This window comes from Oncorhynchus mykiss, chromosome 12 (genome assembly GCF_057628025.1).
Source record: "Oncorhynchus mykiss isolate SJ-2025 chromosome 12, ASM5762802v1, whole genome shotgun sequence".
Classification (NCBI taxonomy): domain Eukaryota; kingdom Metazoa; phylum Chordata; class Actinopteri; order Salmoniformes; family Salmonidae; genus Oncorhynchus; species Oncorhynchus mykiss.
Genome location: NC_143033.1, coordinates 81,897,211 through 81,908,771, shown reverse-complemented (window position 1 = coordinate 81,908,771; position 11,561 = coordinate 81,897,211).

The following is an 11,561-nucleotide window of genomic DNA, read 5'->3' as shown; positions in this document are numbered from 1 at the left end:
AGTACAGTAGGCTAAAGTTCCCCAGGCTTCTGAGTATGAGTGATTATCAGACACACGCCCTGTTGAATTACCACTCTTGGTATTTATATATATATATATTTTTACCTTTATTTAACGAGGCAAGTCAGTTAAGAACAAATTCTTATTTTCAATGACAGCCTAGAAAAAGCGGCTTAACTGCCTTGTTCAGGGGCAGAACGACAGATTTTTACCTTGTCAGGGGATTGGATCTTGCAACCTTTCGGTTACAAGTCCAAAGCTCTAACCACTAGGCTACCTGCCGCCCCTAGTATAAGGAGTCAAGGTCTCAGAGAGGAATGCAGAGTACACTTACCGCTGAGGGAAGAGCTGGGTCCTCTGCTGACAGTAGATAGATAAACATTTATGAGTGTATGTGCATTGTACCCTCATAATCAAAAAAATCTAATCAAATACAATTGTGTTCATCACATGCTTGTAAACAACAGTGAAATGCTGAGAGGCCCTTCCCAACAACGCAGAGAGAAAGAAAATAGAGAAATAATATAAAAATAATAACACGTAATAATACAAGTTATAATAAATACACCATGAGTAAAGATAACTTGGCTATACCAGTACTGAGTTGATGTGCAGGAGTACGAGGTAATTGAGGTAGACATGTACACATAACTAGGAATGAAGTGACAAGGAAACAGGATAGATAATAAACAATAGCAGCAGCATACGCAATGAGTAAAAAAAAGTTTGTGATTTAACTAACTATTTAGCAGTCTTGTGGCTTGGGGGTAGAAGCTGTTCAGGGTCCCATTGGCTACAGACTTGGTGCATCGGTACCTCTTGCCATGCGGTAGCAGAGAGAACAGTCTATGACTTTGGTGGTTGGAGTCTTTGACCATTTTTAGGACCTTCTTCTGACACCGCTTGGTATATAATTACACAAGCATGTGCAATTAATAGAAAAGTGGGAGGTGGGAGTTTATGTCTGAGTTATATTAACGCTACTAACTCATAATGTGATGTCTATGGCTGAGTCAAAGCTGTGGTTTAGCCTGCTGTTGAGCATCAGGCTTGAAGTAGGTGTGTCTGGCTCACATCCATATTGGGTACAGTACTCTCCTGACCAACGGCAACATGCCAGTGGAGAAACATGCAAGATACTAAAGATACAAAAAGTGAAGAGTGATGAATGAAGAGGGAACTACAGGTAACTGCCAAAATAAAGGAAACACCTAAGTAAATGAGGGATACAAAGTATATTGAAAGCAGGTGCTTCCACACAGATGTGGTTCCTGAGTTAATTAAGCAATTAACATCCCATCATACTTAGGGTCATGTATAAAAAGGCCTGTTTATTATTTTGGTTACCATTACTTTTTAAGAGGGGTCTCAAAGATACATAGGGGGTTTAAAGGGGGTGTGTGTGTCTCAGTCACCAGATCTCAGCACAATTGAACACCTATGAGAGATTCCTGATTCCACCACCATCAACAAAACACTAAATAATGGAGTTTCTCGTGTAAGAATGATGTCGCATTCCTCCAATAGAGTTCCAGACACTTGTAGAACTATGCCAAGGCGCATTGAACCTGGCAGCTCGTGGTGACCAAACACCCTATTTAGACACTATACTGGTTTTCTATATTTTGCAATACACTAAATTACCAAAAGTATGTGGACACCTGTTTGTCGAACATCTCATTCCAAAATCATAGGCATTAATATGGAGTTGGTCCCCCCTTTGCTGCTACAACAGCCTCCACTCTTCTGGGAAGGCTTTCCACTAGATATTGGAACATTGCTGCGGGGACTTGCTTCCATTCAGCCATAACAGCATTAGTTAGGTTGGGCACTGATGTTGCGCGATTAGGCCTGGCTCGCAGTCAGCGTTCCGATTCATCCCAAAGGTGTTTGATGGGGTTGTGGTCAGGACTTTTGTGCAGGCCAGCCAAGTTCTTCCACACCGATCTCGACAAACAATTTCTGTAAGGACCTTGCTTTGTGCATGAGGAAATGTTATGCTGAAACAGGAAAGGGCATTCCCCAAACTGTTGCCACAAAGTTGGAAGCACAGAATCGACTAGAAAGTCATTGTATGCTGTAGCATCAAGATTTCCCTTCACTGGAACTAAGGGGCCTAGCCCGAACCATGAAAACAGTCCCAGTCCATAATTGATCCTACATCAAACTTCACCGTTTGCACTATGCATTGGGGCAGGTAGCGTTCTCCTGGCATCCGCCAAACCCAGATTAGTCCGTTTATCATTCATTTAAAAAAGATGTAGGCCTATCTCACTTCATAATCCCAGTTAAAAAATACTCACTCTGAGTAAAGCAGCAGCAGCATCTTTCAAAGTTCAGGTTTTCCTAATGTGGTCATAAGGTGTGGGCTACCGGGGCTGCATATTATTGCATTGTAAATGTCCAATCTCATTTACTGACTTAACATGAAACCCCACCAGACCCCTCCCCTATCCCACTACACTACACTACACCACAGGGCAGAACACATACCTGGTTAAATTGCACATTGTGCAAGCCCGGCTGCCATTCATCTGGGAGAGGCTCAGCCAAGAACACACAAATAATTTACAGAGAGAACACATTTCAGCCAAGGTAAGTAACACTGAAGAGCAGGGCTTGAACTACAAGGGTTATGGGAACAAAGCAAACAATGGCATCCTCTTAATCGTTGAAAATATCAAAAGGGTCCCCAAGAATAGGTGTTTAATACTTATGTTTGCCCAGGCCCCTATTTTAGGGAACTGTCTAGTGAATATCAAATCAAATGTTATTGGTCGCGTACACATACAGTGCCTTGCGAAAGTATTCGGCCCCCTTGAACTTTGCGACCTTTTGCCACATTTCAGGCTTCAAACATAAAGATATAAAACTGTATTTTTTTGTGAAGAATCAACAACAAGTGGGACACAATCATGAAGTGGAACGACATTTATTGGATATTTCAAACTTTTTTTACAAATCAAAAACTGAAAAATTGGGCGTGCAAAATGATTCAGCCCCCTTAAGTTAATACTTTGTAGCGCCACCTTTTGCTGCGATTACAGCTGTAAGTCGCTTGGGGTATGTCTCTATCAGTTTTGCACATCGAGAGACTGACATTTTTTCCCATTCCTCCTTGCAAAACAGCTCGAGCTCAGTGAGGTTGGATGGAGAGCATTTGTGAACAGCAGTTTTCAGTTCTTTCCACAGATTCTCGATTGGATTCAGGTCTGGACTTTGACTTGGCCATTCTAACACCTGGATATGTTTATTTTTGAACCATTCCATTGTAGATTTTGCTTTATGTTTTGGATCATTGTCTTGTTGGAAGACAAATCTCTGTCCCAGTCTCAGGTCTTTTGCAGACTCCATCAGGTTCTCTTCCAGAATGGTCCTGTATTTGGCTACATCCATCTTCCCATCAATTTTAACCATCTTCCCTGTCCCTGCTGAAGAAAAGCAGGCCCAAACCATGATGCTGCCACCACCATGTTTGACAGTGGGGATGGTGTGTTCAGCTGTGTTGCTTTTACGCCAAACATAACGTTTTGCATTGTTGCCAAAAAGTTAAATTTTGGTTTCATCTGACCAGAGCACCTTCTTCCACATGTTTGGTGTTTCTCCCAGGTGGCTTGTGGCAAACTTTAAACAACACTTTTTATGGATATCTTTAAGAAATGGCTTTCTTCTTGCCACTCTTCCATAAAGGCCAGATTTGTGCAATATATGACTGATTGTTGTCCCCACCTCAGCTGTAGATCTCTGCAGTTCATCCAGAGTGATCATGGGCCTCTTGGCTGCATCTCTGATCAGTCTTCTCCTTGTATGAGCTGAAAGTTTAGAGGGACGGCCAGGTCTTGGTAGATTTGCAGTGGTCTGATACTCCTTCCATTTCAATATTATCGCTTGCACAGTGCTCCTTGGGATGTTTAAAGCTTGGGAAATCTTTTTGTATCCAAATCCGGCTTTAAACTTCTTCACAACAGTATCTCGGACCTGCCTGGTGTGTTCCTTGTTCTTCATGATGCTCTCTGCGCTTTTAACGGACCTCTGAGACTATCACAGTGCAGGTGCATTTATACGGAGACTTGATTACACACAGGTGGATTGTATTTATCATCATTAGTCATTTAGGTCAACATTGGATCATTCAGAGATCCCCACTGAACTTCTGGAGAGAGTTTGCTGCACTGAAAGTAAAGGGGCTGAATAATTTTGCACGCCCAATTTTTCAGTTTTTGATTTGTTAAAAAAGTTTGAAATATCCAATAGATGTCGTTCCACTTCATGATTGTGTCCCACTTGTTGTTGATTCTTCACAAAAAAATACAGTTTTATATCTTTATGTTTGAAGCCTGAAATGTGGCAAAAGGTCGCAAAGTTCAAGGGGGCCGAATACTTTCGCAACGCACTGTATTTAGCAGATGTTACCGCGGGTGTAGAGAAATGCTCATGTTCCTAGCTCCAACAGTGGAGTAATACCTGACAATACAAAACAATTCACTCAAATCCCCAAAATAAAAATAAATAAAAAATAAATATAGAAATATTAGAATGAGCAATGTCAGAATTCGGAACGTTGAATTTCTGGTCCAAATGCTGGTGAGAGACCGCCGATATAACCAAACGTTATTTTCAGCTGTAGGTAATAATGCAAGAAACGTTCTGAGCAAATAATGTAAGAAATAACACACACAAAAATATACTGCAAAGTTGGTTAAGAGCGAGGAACACGGCGACCATGTTCGTAGGCGCCATCTCCGCTAACGTGTCATTTCAACCCTGACAAAGAGCTCTAAAGAATCGCTCTCTTTGAAACACTTCTTAATTGCACATTTACAAATTGAGACATGAATGGATGCAGAAGAACATAATACCTGTGTCTGTGATTCACTGTGTCCTGTTGCTTGGGACAGGACCTCTAAACCTGCCACTGTTTATTTCTCACTGCTGGATCATGAGAAAGCACCTGCCATAAGAGAGGCGAGGCTGCAGCAAACAAGGAAAGATAAATAAATATAACCAGCTTTCGTAGGCTACTAACAAAGGAAAAAGCAGGCAGTATTTACAGTTAACGTGCCAAACATACACTAAATATACATAATTATGTGGACACCCCTTCAAATGAGTGGATTCAGCTATTTCAGCCACACTTGTTGCTGACAGGTGTATAAAATCGAGCACACAGGCATGCAATCTCCATAGACATACATTGGCAGTAGCCTTACTGAAGAGCTCAGTGACTTTCAAGGTGGCACCATCATAGGATAAAAAACAACAACATTTATTTAACTAGACAAGTCAGTTGACGGCAAACACTAGCCAAACCCGGACGACGCTGGGACAATTGTGGACTGCCCTTTGGGACTCTCAATCACAGCCGGTTGTGATACAGACCGTATTTGAACCAGTAGTAGTGACGCCTCTAGCATTGAGATGCAGTGCCTTAAACCCCTGCGCCACTCAGGAGCCCGACTGGCCTGCACAGAGCCCTGACCTCAACCCCATTCAACACCTTTGGGATGAATTACGGGGTCTGAGACGCCGAAGCTTCCCACCATTAGCTCTGACTTATTGAAAACCCTAGTCATTGGCGACTCCATTACCCGCAGTATTCGACTTAAAACGAATCATCCAGCGATCATACACTGTTTACCAGGGGGCAGGGCTACCGACGTTAAGGCTAATCTGAAGATGGTGCTGGCTGAAGCTAAAACTGGCGAGTGTAGAGAGTATAGAGATATTGTTATCCACGTCGGCACCAACGATGTTAGGATGAAACAGTCAGAGGTCACCAAGCGCAACATAGCTTCAGAGTGTAAATTAGCTAGAAAGATGTGTCGGCATCAAGTAATTGTCTCTGGCCCCCTCCCAGTTAGGGGGAGTGATGAGCTCTACAGCAAAGTCTTACAACTCAATCGCTGGTTGAAAACTGTTTTCTTCCCCTCCCAAAAGATAGAATTTGTAGATAATTGGGCCTCTTTCTGGGACTCACCCACAAACAGGACCAAGCCTGGCCTTCTGAGGAGTGACGGACTCCATCCTAGATGGAGGAGTGCTCTCATCTTATCTACCAACATAGACAGGGCTCTAACTCCTCTAGCTCCACAATGAAATAGGGTGCAGGCCAGGCAGCAGGCTGTTAGCCAGCCTGCCAGCATAGTGAAGTCTGCCACTAGCACAGTCAGTGTAGAGTCAGCTCAGCTATCCCCATTGAGACCGTGTCTGTGCCTCGACCTGGGTTGGGCAAAACTAACCATGGCGGTGTTCGCCTTAGCAATCTCACTAGGATAAAGACCTCCTCCATTCCCGTCATCACTGAAAGAGATCGTGATACCTCACATCTCAAAGTAGGGCTACTTAATGTTAGATCCCTTACTTCAAAGGCAATTATAGTCAATGAACTAATCACTGATCATAATCTTGATGTGATTGGCCTGACTGAAACATGGTTTAAGCCTGATGAATTTACTGTGTTAAATGAAGCCTCACCTCCTGGTTACACTAGTGACCATATCCCTTGTGCATCCCACAAAGGCAGAGGTGTTGCTGACATTTACGATAGCAAATTTCAATTTACACAAAAAAAAATGACGTTTTCGTCTTTTGAGCTTCCAGTCATGAAATCTATGCAGCCTACTCAATCACTTTTTATAGCTACTGTTTACAGGCCTCCTGGGCCATATACAGCGTTCCTCATTGAGTTCCCTGAATTCCTATCGGACCTTGTAGTCATAGCAGATAATATTACATTTTTTGGTGACTTTAATATTCACATGGAAAAGTCCACAGACCCACTCCAAAAGGCTTTCGGAGCCATCATTGACTCAGTGGGTATTGTCCAACATGTCTCTGGACCTACTCACTGTCACAGTCATACTCTGGACCTAGTTTTGTCCCATGGAATAAATGTTGTGGATCTTAATGTTTTTCCTCATAATCCTGGACTATCGGACCACCATTTTATTACGTTTGCAATTGCAACAAATAATCTGCTCAGACCCCAACCAAGGAGCATCAAAAGTCGTGCTATAAATTCACAGACAACACAAAGATTCCTTGATGCCCTTCCAGACTCCCTCTGCCTACCCAAGGACGTCAGAGGACAAAAATCAGTTAACCACCTAAATGAGGAACTCAATTGAACCTTGCACAATACCCTAGATGCAGTTGCACCCCTAAAAACTAAAAACATTTGTCATAAGAAACTAGCTCCCTGGTATACGGAAAATACCCGAACTCTGAAGCAAGCTTCCAGAAAATTGGAACGGAAATGGCGCCACACTAAACTGGAAGTCTTCCAACTAGCTTGGAAAGACAGTACCGTGCAGTATTGAAGAGCCCTTACTGCTGCTCGATCATCCTATTTTTCCAACTTAATTGAGGAAAATAAGAACAATCCTAAATTTATTTTTGATACTGTCGCAAAGCTAAATAAAAAGCAGCATTCCCCAAGTGAGGATGGCTTTCACTTCAGCAGTAATAAATTCATGAACTTCTTTGAGGAAAAGATCATGATTATTAGAAAGCAAATTACGGACTCCTCTTTAAATCTGCGTATTCCTTCAAAGCTTAGTTGTCCTGAGTCTGCACAACTCTGCTAGTACCTAGGATCAAGAGAGACACTCAAGTGTTTTAGTACTATATCTCTTGACACAATGATGAAAATAATCATGGCCTCTAAACCTTCAAGCTGCATACTGGACCCTATTCCAACTAAACTACTGAAAGAGCTGCTTCCTGTGCTTGGCCCTCCTATGTTGAACATAATAAACAGCTCTCTATCCACCGGATGTGCACCAAACTTACTAAAAGTGGCAGTAATAAAGCCTCTCTTGAAAAAGCCAAACCTTGACCCAGAAAATATAAAAAAAACTATTGGCCTATATCGAATCTTCCATTACTCTCAATTTTTTTTAGAAAAGGCTGTTGCGCAGCAACTCACTGCCTTCCTGAAGACAAACAATGTATACAAAATGCTTCAGTCTGGTTTTAGACCCCATCATAGCATCGAGACTGCACTTGTGAAGGTGGTAAATTACCTTTTAATGGCATCAGACTGAGGCTCTGCATCTGTCCTCGTGCTCCTAGACCTTAGTGCTGCTTTTGGTACCATCGATCACCACATTCTGTTGGAGAGATTGGAAACCCAAATTGGTCTACACGGACAAGTTCTGTCCTGGTTTAGATCTTGTCTGTCGGAAAGATATCAGTTTGTCTCTGTGATTGGTTTGTCCTCTGACAAATCAACTGTAAATTTCGGTGTTCCTCAAGGTTCTGTTTTAGGACCACTATTGTTTTCACTATATATTTTACCTCTTGGGGATGTCATTTGAAAACATAATGTTAACTTTCACTGCTATGCGGATGACACACAGCTGTACATTTCAATGAAACATGGTGAAGCCCCAAAATTGCCCTCGCTGGAAGCCTGTGTTTCAGACATAAGGAAGTGGATGGCTGCAAACTTTCTACTTTTAAACTCGGACAAAACAGAGATGCTTGTTCTAGGTCCCAAGAAACAAAGAGATCTTCTGTTGAATCTGACAATTAATCTTAATGGTTGTACAGTCGTCTCAAATAAAACTGTGAAGGACATCGGCGTTACTCTGGACCCCGATCTCTCTTTTGAAGAACATATCAAGACTGTTTCAAGGACAGCTTTTTTCCATCTACGTAACATTGCAAAAATCAGAAACTTTCTGTCCAAAAATGATGCAGAATAATTAATCCATGCTTTTGTTACTTCTAGGTTAGACTACTGCAATGCTCTACTTTCCAGCTACCGGATAAAGCATGAAATAAACTTCAGTTAGTGCTAAATACGGCTGCTAGAATCCTGACTAGAACCAAAAAATGTGATCATATTACTCCAGTGCTAGCCTCCCTACACTGGCTTCCTGTCAAGGCACGGGCTGATTTCAAGGTTTTACTGCTAACCTACAAAGCATTACATGGGCTTGCTCCTACCTATCTTTCCGATTTGGTCCTGCCGTACATACCTACACGTACACTACGGTCACAAGACGCAGGCCTCCTAATTGTCCCTAGAATTTCTAAGCAAACAGCTGGAGGCAGGGCTTTCTCCTATAGAGCTCCATTTTTATGGAATGGTCTGCCTACCCATGTGAGAGAAACAGACTCGGTCTCAACCTTTAAGTCTTTACTGAAGACTCATCTCTTCAGTGGGTCATATGATTGAGTGTATTCTGGCCCAGGAGTGGGAAGGTGAACGGAAAGGCTCTGGAGCAATGAACCGCCCTTGCTGTCTCTGCCTGGCCGGTTCCCCTCTCTCCACTGGGATTCTCTGCCTCTAACCCTATTACAGGGGCTGAGTCACTGGATTACTGGTGCTCTTTCATGCCGTCCCTAGGAGGGGTGCGTCACTTGAGTGGGTTGAGTCACTGATGTGATCTTCCTGTCTGGGTTGGTGTCCACCCTTGGGTTGTGCCGTGACGGAGATCTTTGTGAGCTATACTCAGCCTTGTCTCAGGATGGTAAGTTGGTGGTTGAAGATATCCCTCTAGGGGTGTGGGGGCTGCGCTTTGGCAAATTCGGTGGGGTTATATCCTTCCTGTTTGAACCTGTCCGGGGTATCATCGGATGGGGCCACAGTGTCTCCTGTCTCAGCCTCCAGTATTTATGCTGCAGTAGTTTATGTGTCGGGGGGCTAGGGTCAGTTTGTTATATCTGGAGTACTTCTCCTGTCTTATCCGGTGTCCTGTGTGAATTTAAGTATTCTCTCTCTAATTCTCTTTCTCTCTCTCGGAGGACCTGAGCCCTAGGACCATGCCTCAGGACTACCTGGCATGATGACTCCTTGCTGTCCCCAGTCCACCTGGCCGTGCTGCTGCTCCAGTTTCAACTGTTCTGCCTGCGGCTATGGAATCCTGACCTGTTCACCGGACGTGCTACCTGTCCCAGACCTATTATTTGACCATGCTGGTCATTTATGAACATTTGAACATCTTGGCCATGTTCTGTTATAATCTCCACCCGGCACAGCCAGAAGAGGACTGGCCAACCCTCATAGCCTGGTTCCTCTCTAGGTTTCTTCCTAGGTTTTGGCCTTTCTATGGAGTTTTTCCTAGCCACCGTGCTTCAACACCTGCATTGCTTGCTGTTTGGGGTTTTAGGCTGGGTTTCTGTACAGCACTTTGAGATATCAGCTGATATGTGAAGGGCTATATAAATAAATTTGATATGAATTGGAACACCGACTGCGAGCCAGGCCTAATCGCCCAACATCAGTGGCCAACTTCACTAATACTCTAGTGGAGGTATGGAAGCAAATCCCCACAGCAATGGTCCAACATCTAGTGGAAAGCCTTCCTAGAAGAGTAGAGGCTGTTATAGCTGTAAAGGGGGAACCAACTCCGTATTAACGGCCAGCATTTTGGAATGAGATGTTCGAAGAACAGGTGTCCACATACTTTGTCAGATCACGGCTGTGAAAATTTGTCCATGAGTTCAGTGCTTTTCTCCAGCAGGGTCAGACATCACAATATAGTCACTATCTGCTTGCATTGTTTGCCATCTAGAACGGATACAGTACAAGCTGTCAAAACATGTTTAATACAGTTTGAGCTGGGTTGAGCTTTAATAGATGTGTGTCACTCCACCCAAACAAGTCCCTGTCAACACCTTTGGGAAGACAGACAGGGCAAACCAGTTACCCAACCCTCACCAGCTTGCTAAGAGGGATGGGAGAGGATGGTTTCATGTGCTGTGCAGTAAAAGCAGGCAGAGAAACATGTTTGGTAAATGAGTAAATCCAGGCCATAAAAAGCCTTCATGGATGGGATGGCCTCATGAAATTGACTGACACTTTTCCTTCCAATAGCAACCACTCCAATCAATATTTAGGTTGTGTTCAAGACAGCTAGTACAGTGTGTCCAGTACAGATTCTTACTGCATTAAGTATTATATACACCGCACTACTAAGTGGAAGAAACCATGAAGCCGAACTAAATGTTAATGAAATCAGCCAGGTCAGAGCCTTTCCTAGAATTGGAAAGCAGACGCAAGACCGATGGGTGACATTTTACAATGTGCATATTTGCCTCAGCATATCGAGCACAACAAAATGGGTATCTGCAGACATCCTTGCGCAGTGTTAGCCATCTGGTAAATGAGGGAAATTGAACTGGGTACTGTCTGCAACCTGCCACTAAGGGCAGAGGTTGTTTAAGCTTTGATTCACACTTTATTTACATAAAAGGCACATCAAACTGACAAAGTCACAATAGCACAAGGGGTGTTCTATCATGAGGCCAATGAGAATACCCAGAACGCCTTGAAATTTTTTTTTTTTTAAATCTCTGGATGAAGTCTTTAAATCCAAGTACACCGATGTTGCATAACTGCAAGCCTCAACATAAGTGCTACATAGTCAAGTGTAATAGTCAACCGTGAGCATTGACTAATTTAAGCAATTGACCATGATCATATATCCCTCTAGACAAAATAGTCATTCCATACTGCACCTGAGAATTAATCCATTTACCTATTGAGGCAAAGTGGAACAGACTTAAGCATTTTCTGAAACTCATGTAATGGTGTAAAGAATAAGACAAGA